General features: G+C 44.9%; 1 pseudogene; it reads left to right on the plus strand.

The window, feature by feature from the left end:
• Positions 1-200: 200 nt before the first annotated feature.
• Positions 201-7,150, plus strand: LOC105866768 (fatty acid-binding protein, heart pseudogene; annotated as a pseudogene).
• Positions 7,151-7,498: the final 348 nt, after the last annotated feature.

Genomic DNA, 7,498 nt, shown 5'->3' on the forward strand with positions numbered 1-7,498 from the left:
ATCTGCATGCAAAAAAAAAAGTCCAAGACAAGAACGGCATCCAGGGCTTCATGGTCTAGTTTGGAGATGAAAGAATAAGCCTTAAAGGAATCCCTGGGCGAGGTTCCCACAGGGGACAGAGCACTAGAGAGGGTTTCAGAGTGGACCCTGCTGAGGGAGGACCACTGGCTCTCGACCCTGGCTATTCGCTGACTGATGACATGGACACGTTTGGGAACCACCAGCGTTCTGCTTACACATCTGAACGGTGAGGACCATGTGGTACCTGCCTCACAGATCACTGTGACCACGAGATGCCAAGACTGTGCTGCACTTGGCACTTTGTAACGTGCACTGATGGATACACGCACTTACGGTTACTAGAACATCCTGCAGTCATGGGGAAAAGGTACGCTATGGGAAAGGCAGGATTTTAGCTAGACATGACACAATGGTTAGGATTTGGATAGGAGGGGAAGGACTACCCAATTCAGGAAGTGGCAGGCAAAAAAGAATGAGTAACATGTCTTCCTCTACCTTCATGTTCTAAAATCACGTCTTGTCTTCCAAGTCTTATGGAAACACCTGGCTCATTTAAGAGAGAAAAAAAAAAATAAACATACTTATGTCACATTTTTGGTGAAATATTTAAAATCAGAAATGCCATGCACCGCTTTGCTGCATACAAAAAACCTCAAGAAGATGGAGGGAGAGAAAAATGTTGTTTGTTTAATTTGAATGGAGGTTGCAAGAAACAGTGATCTTCAGACTCCTGTCACTTAGCTAAAATTCATTGCCCAGTAACACTCTCCACAGGGCTGTCCTGCCCTTCCCTCCCTCCATTCCTGCCCTAATGGACTCTTCCCCAGGGCAGCTGTCACATTCCCCAGGGCAGAAGGAGGCCCAAGGCCGTGCTGAAGGAAAACTGCACTTTTGTGTTTCTAGATGAATTCCTAACTGGAAACATATGGACCCTCAGAACTGAAATTGGGTGAGGATTCCAAACTCCAAGATGTGTTCTGAAGACTCAAGTCCGTTGGTGACTTATAAACGTGTTGATCATAACTCTCTTCATAGAATGACATCAGGACCTTGGAACATGAAACTGAAGAATTTACTCACCCACCTTTATGCTTCCACTAAGCCACACCGCCGGAAAGACAGGGGCTTTAGTTTCTCCAGAGCAATGGGATGTTGTCTTTCCTTCACATTCAACAAGTTGAAAAATGGTTGAAGATTCCTTGAGATGCTGGTTAAGAAAGAGTAGAACGAGCATTTGGAAATGTGGGAGAGGCAGAATGCACCTACAGCACCGTACCAGACTCCTGCTCCTCAGAAAATGTTATATCTGGCTTCGCTTTGGGTGCGAAAGATGAATGATTTTGAAAACTCTCATTGCTGTACAAATGACATGTGCCAATGCCTCAAATTCACTGTTTACCCAGCTGTTTCCTGGAACTCGGGCCCGATTTCTTTTTCTTGTTATGCATTTACACTCTCACTTTTATTGCCATTTCTGTAGATTATACTAAGAGACAAAAGAGGTGTGGAGGTTTTGAGGAGGTGCCCCAGGATGCTGTCATATTTCTGCAGTCACTAAAGCCCAGCTGGATTGCACAGTGGAAATTAGCCCTGGGGTGACACATTCGTGATGAGAGCAGCCATCATCAGAGGCACTCCCACCCACAGTTTTTCTTCCAAGATTCTGCTACTCTTCAGTAGGACAAAGATTACCCAGGGATGCCATTGGAAAGTTTGATGTGGCCACGAGCCACAGCTTCTCTGTAGAAAACCCTGCAGCTATCCTTGTCATAAGACATGTTGTATTTCAGAAGCTGAGAAAAATGGAAATATTAGGTTGGCAGTTAGAATAAAATTAAGAGAAGATTAATATCACCAGTAATTGAAGCCAGAGCATGCATGAGGTCGTGCAGAGAGAGAGAGAGCACAGGAAGAGAGAGGGCCCAGGGCAAGCTGCAGGGCTCCCCGGCATTGAGAAAGCAAGAAGGTGGTTCATCCAGGTATGAAATACAGCAACTCAAAAATCTCTGATGTGTCAGGGCAATATCTGACCGTGTCCATTACACCATGTCTGCAATGCATCAGTAGAATGAGAACTTCAGAAAGACTCCAGTGAGTTCGGCATCGAATACTGAGCGGGTGTGGGGGAGGCACGGGGGTGGAGTGGGGAGGAGAATGTGAACTTGGGATGCCAAGTGCCCTTCCTAGGTGTTGAGGTTGGTAACATCTAGGTTACCAACTGGGTGTTGGACAGGTTCTGCTGTCCAAAGTAAAGTCTGCACAAGGCCTGCCTGGTCACCTCCAAAAGACAAATCCAGAGCCCCAAGCCACCCTTCACTTCTAGAAGCAGCACACATTTCTAACCATCTTTACAACCTCCTGAGAAAAGGCGTTTGGAGGTTTTAGAGGACAACAGCAGGAGGGTTTTATTCCAGAAAGCTGAGCATATGCCATTCTCAGCCTGAGTGAATGTGTTGGAAAGAGCAGTACCACGACGATTTCACATTCTGAAACTCTGCTTGTCTGTTAAATGCCGGATGTCAATGTGTCACAGTGGCTTTTTCTTCTAGAACCACAAGCTCCCAAAAAGGAGCTTGCACAGAGTGACCAAGAAACTACTATTATTATTCACAGTTCATGTGGTTTCAGCGCTATCTTTGCCTCCATTTACTCACAATTTGAGCCCTATATTCTCTAAGTCACTGGCTTCCCAACATTGCTGTAGATGACTCAGCGATGGTCTCTTGTGGTTAAAGTGTGTGACTTACACCAATCCACAGGCCTGGAGAGTGACTCTGAAGCTGAGGCTCACAATCACCTCATCTGCAGATTTTATATCCTACTCCGCCACTATCATTAGATACTTTCCTATTGACACAAACCCTTTATCTACCTCTTTATGATGATTAAATTGCAAGATAACCCATGCATCATTCCATGTTGTCCTCTTTCTTATGCCAGTAAGGGATGAGTAACTAGAGGAGGAGTTGCTGGATATCTTCAAGTCATCCCTCAACATGAATCACCTGCTGGTAAAAGATGAGACCATTGCATTTGTATTTCCAAAGCCAGCTGCTGTGTTTTCTAAGTCATGTCTCAAACAGAATTTCTGGGAGAGGTCTTTGTCAGTGGTACCTAAGGCTGGCTGCATATGAGAATCATGTGGGGGGAACTGGTTTAAAATTACAGAGACTTTGGGGTTTCCAAACATTCCAAACATCCAGCCTAGAGCCCAGGAATCTGTATTTATCACCAGCGTTGCTTGTGCATTGCTATGGAATACACACTGAATGAATAGCATTTTCATATATGTAGGACCAGGCCAGAGGAAGAAGGTCTGTGATATGATAACTCCATAAATGACACAGAGCTCCATTGCCCAGTTAGAGTTGAAACTGGTTTTGCACTTATAACTATCCTGCATGGTGTCACTGGTCACATATAGCTTGCCCAGTTGGATCCCTACTGCAATTGCTCTGGTCAATATACGAATATAAAAGGGCCTTATCAGAGGTTTTATTCATTATGTCCCCCAACTTACAAATAAACGCTGATCAGAAAAGCTAGAGCGTTTGCCCATCAGACCCTGCACACTACCCTCAGTTCATGTCATTGATAGGCACCGTGAGGCTACTCCTCTGCTTGGCACTTTGGACTTAATAGCAGGAGTCCATCCTCTGGTCAGTTAATGATGGAGAGATGTCCCAAGGCTTGCTGCCGCCACCTTTTCATGCTTACGTGAGGCTCAGAGGGTGTTCCAGGTGTCACCCATGCTCGCACCTGCTCCTCTGTCTTACACAGGATGGTGCTTTCTACGGGACCTTTGTGTGTCAGAGCTGCTCCAGGAGAGATGGGCCGGCACAAGTCACCTCACCAGCCCACGAGACGTGTTTTTCCAAGGTTGTCTTTGACATCAACTATCAGAAGTATCTTCCCCATGATGGGACTTCTCAGAGTGTGGCCACGGACTCCCTGCATCAGCGTCCCCTGGGTAGTTGCTAAAAAACACTCAATGTTTGTATCCCTCCCTGGGCCCACTGGGTCAGAATTCCTGCTGGTCTCTGGATTCTGTGTTCTTAGTTTCTCTGGGTAAGCCAAATATACAATGATGTTTTGAAACTAGGGTCCTAATCACAGAGTCTCAGTGGAAGGAAGCAGTCGCTTGCCACCTTCTCCATGCTCCACTCGTGAACGACACAGGAAGGCCTAGGGAGGAAGAGCCCAAGCTACTGCCCAGATGTCGGCTTCTCAGTAGCATTGCCAAGTCCTCCGCCCGCCACACCCTCGGGCTCACTCATCTCAGCAAATGAGCTTCTACCCCTTGTAAGTGTCCTTAACTATTTCCCCCAACCCCCAGCCTACACCCAAAATCCAGCAGGGAATTCTGCCTGCGTGCCCGAGTCCCATCATTTTGTCACCTTTACTGCCCTCATGGCTCCTACCTGGGTCTCTAGCTTCTCATCCCTGCCCTCTCACCCTCTGCCGACCTCCAGGAGGCAGCCGAAGTCTCCTCTGAAAACATGAGGCAGGATGTGTGACATCACAGCCCAAGTTTCTCAATGATTTCCAACATCTTCGCTCGATAATAGAATTAAAGGTCCTTACTGTGGCCTCCACGCCCCTAAATCTTCTGGGCCATATCGACCCTTCAGACCTCATTTCCTTTGGTTTCCTCAAGCACGTGCCCTCCAGCCACTTCTGGATGACACCAGCCATAGTCACCCCAGGGCCTTTGCACTTGCTGCTTGCTCTGCCTTCAATGATTCATGCCAATCTCTGTGCGGATGGCAACGCCTTGCTGCTTCCCTGATGACTGGCTCAGAGAGCTCCCCAACTTTCCTGCTTCCTTCCCTTGCTTTTTTTTTATTCATAGCACTTTTTATTTCCTGACACGTACATTTTATTTATTGTTCTTTTACTCTTAGTAGAATATAAAATCCTAGTGAACAGAGAGTTTTTCTATTCCTGTCTGTATTAGCTTGGGCTGCCATGACAGAATACCGCAAACTGGGTGGTTCAGACGATAGACACTGATTTCTCATGGCTCTGGAGGCTGGAAATCTGAGATCTGGGCCTCCTGGTCAGGTTCTGTCGGGAGCCCTCCTTCTGGGTAGCAAACTGCCAATTTCTCATTGTACCTTCACATGGCAGAAAGAGAGTTAGCTACATAGCTTTCTGGCCTCTTCTTCATCTTCTTCTTTTTCATAATAAATTTTATTGGCCGTTCCGGAGTCCTTGCATGCCTGCTGTCTCAAAGCTGGCTTCTCAGCCTGCCCAGCATCACCGTGGTGGACGCCTTCCCGGGCACCTGGAAACTAGCAGACAGCAAGAATTTCGATGACTGCATGAAGTCAAACAGGTGGGTTTTGCTACCAGGCAGGTGGCCAACATGACCGAGCCTACCACAATCATGGAAAAGAGTGGGGACACCAGCATCCTAAAGACACAGCACCTTCAAGAACACAGAGATCAGCTGTAAGCCAGGGGTGGAGTTTGATGAGACAGCAGCAGATGACAGGAAGGCCAAGTCCACTGTGACACTGGATGGAGGCAAACTTGCTCACCTGCAGAAGTGGGACAGGCAGGAGACGACACTTGTGCAAGAACTAAGTGATGGGAACCTTATCCTGACACACCCACGGCAGTGTAGGTCGCACTTGCACTTACGAGAAAGGCAAGACCAGACTGCTCCTCTGCTGGTCGGCTGACCCGCGACTCAGAACCACATTGCCTCATTTTTCCTCTGCATTTTGCATAAATCTGCCTTGGTTGAGGGATTCTTCTGGGGTTAGGTGTCACCAGCCTGGATCCAGTTTCTGTTCTCATTGTGCGTGTGGTTTTTAACTTAAACTGTATTCAAAGGGTTCTCCAAGGTCAATAAAGCAGAGCCAAGGGCACCCAGTTGCCTTTTTGCATTTGGTGACATAAAAAAAATGATTGTGTATATTTGAGGTTTACAACATGATGGTATGGGATACACATAGACAGCAAAATGGTGACAATGGTGAAGCAGTCTAATATATCCATCATCTCACATAGTTACTTTTCTGGTGACAAGAGCAGCTAAAATCTACTTCTTTTAGAAAAATCCTTAATGCAATACAATTTTATTAACTTTGGTCCTCAGGTTGTACATCAGATCTCTAGATGTGTTCATCCCACATATCTGCTGTTTTGTACCCCTTGATCTACATCTTCTTGTTTTCTCTCCCTCCACCACCACCACTGACGGCACCCACTGTTTCCTTCTCTATCCCTCTGTATTTGAGCCCTTTAAAAAATATTCCACATATAACTGAGACCCGATAATACTTTTCTTTCTGTGTCTGGTTTATTTCACTTAGCATAATGTCCTCCAGCTCCATCCATGTAGTGGCAAATGGCAGGATCTCCTTTTTTAAGGCTAAATAATATTCCACCGTGTGTGTGTGTGTGTGTGTGTGTGTGTGTGTGTGTACACACATACGTATCACATTTTCTTTATCTATTCCTCTGTCAATGGGCATTTAGGTTATTTAGGTTGTTTCCATATTTTGGTTGTTGTAAATCATGCTGTAATAAACATGGGTCTGTAGATATCTTTATGAGATGGTGATTTCATCTCCTTTGGGTATATATCCAGAAGAGGAGTTGCTGGGTCATATGGTAATCCTATTTTTAATTTCTTGTGAACCTCCATACTGTTTTCCATAACAACTGCACCAGTGTACATTCCTACCAACAAGGTACTATGGTTCCCTTTTTCCACACCCCTGCCAAAATGTGTTATGCCTTTATCTTTTTGATAATAGGTATCCTTACAGGTGTGGGGTAGTAGTTCATAGCGGTTTTAATTTGCGTTTCCCTCAAGATTAGCAATGTCAAACATGTTTTCATATATCTGTTGGCCATTTTTATGTCTTCTTTGGGAAAATATCTATTTGGGTTCTTTGTTTTTTAATTGGGTCATTTTATCGGCAATTGAGTTGTGGGAGCTTTTTTTTTTTTAAATTTTGGATATTTTGGATATTAGCCCCTTGTCCTGAATGTGGACAACTATTTTTTCCAAGTCTGTAAATTGCATTTTTATCTATTAACTATTTCCTTTGCCTGCAGAAGCTTTTTAAATTTGATACAGTTTCATTTATATGTTTTTTGTTTTGTAGCTTAAGCTTTTAGTGTGGAATGCAAAAATCATTGGCAAGACCAATGTCAAGAAGATTTTCTGTTATGTTCTCTTCTAGGAGTTTCACGGTTTAAGGTCTTACATTTAGGTTTTTTATCCATTTTGAGTTGATTGTTGTGTATGCTGTAAGATAAGGGTCCAATTTCTTGGTATCTTCTTATAAGGGCACTAATCTCATTCATGAGCACCCCACCCTCATGACCTAATCACCTTGCAAAGGCCCCACCTCCTAATACCTTCACTTTAGGAGTTAGGATTGTAACACACGAATTTTGGGAGGACACAAAAATTCAGTTCAGTGTACTGTTGCTGCTAATTCAAATAGTGTCTGGC

The sequence above is a fragment of the Microcebus murinus genome, chromosome 16, assembly GCF_040939455.1.
Source record: "Microcebus murinus isolate Inina chromosome 16, M.murinus_Inina_mat1.0, whole genome shotgun sequence".
In the NCBI taxonomy this organism is placed as follows: Eukaryota; Metazoa; Chordata; class Mammalia; order Primates; family Cheirogaleidae; genus Microcebus; species Microcebus murinus.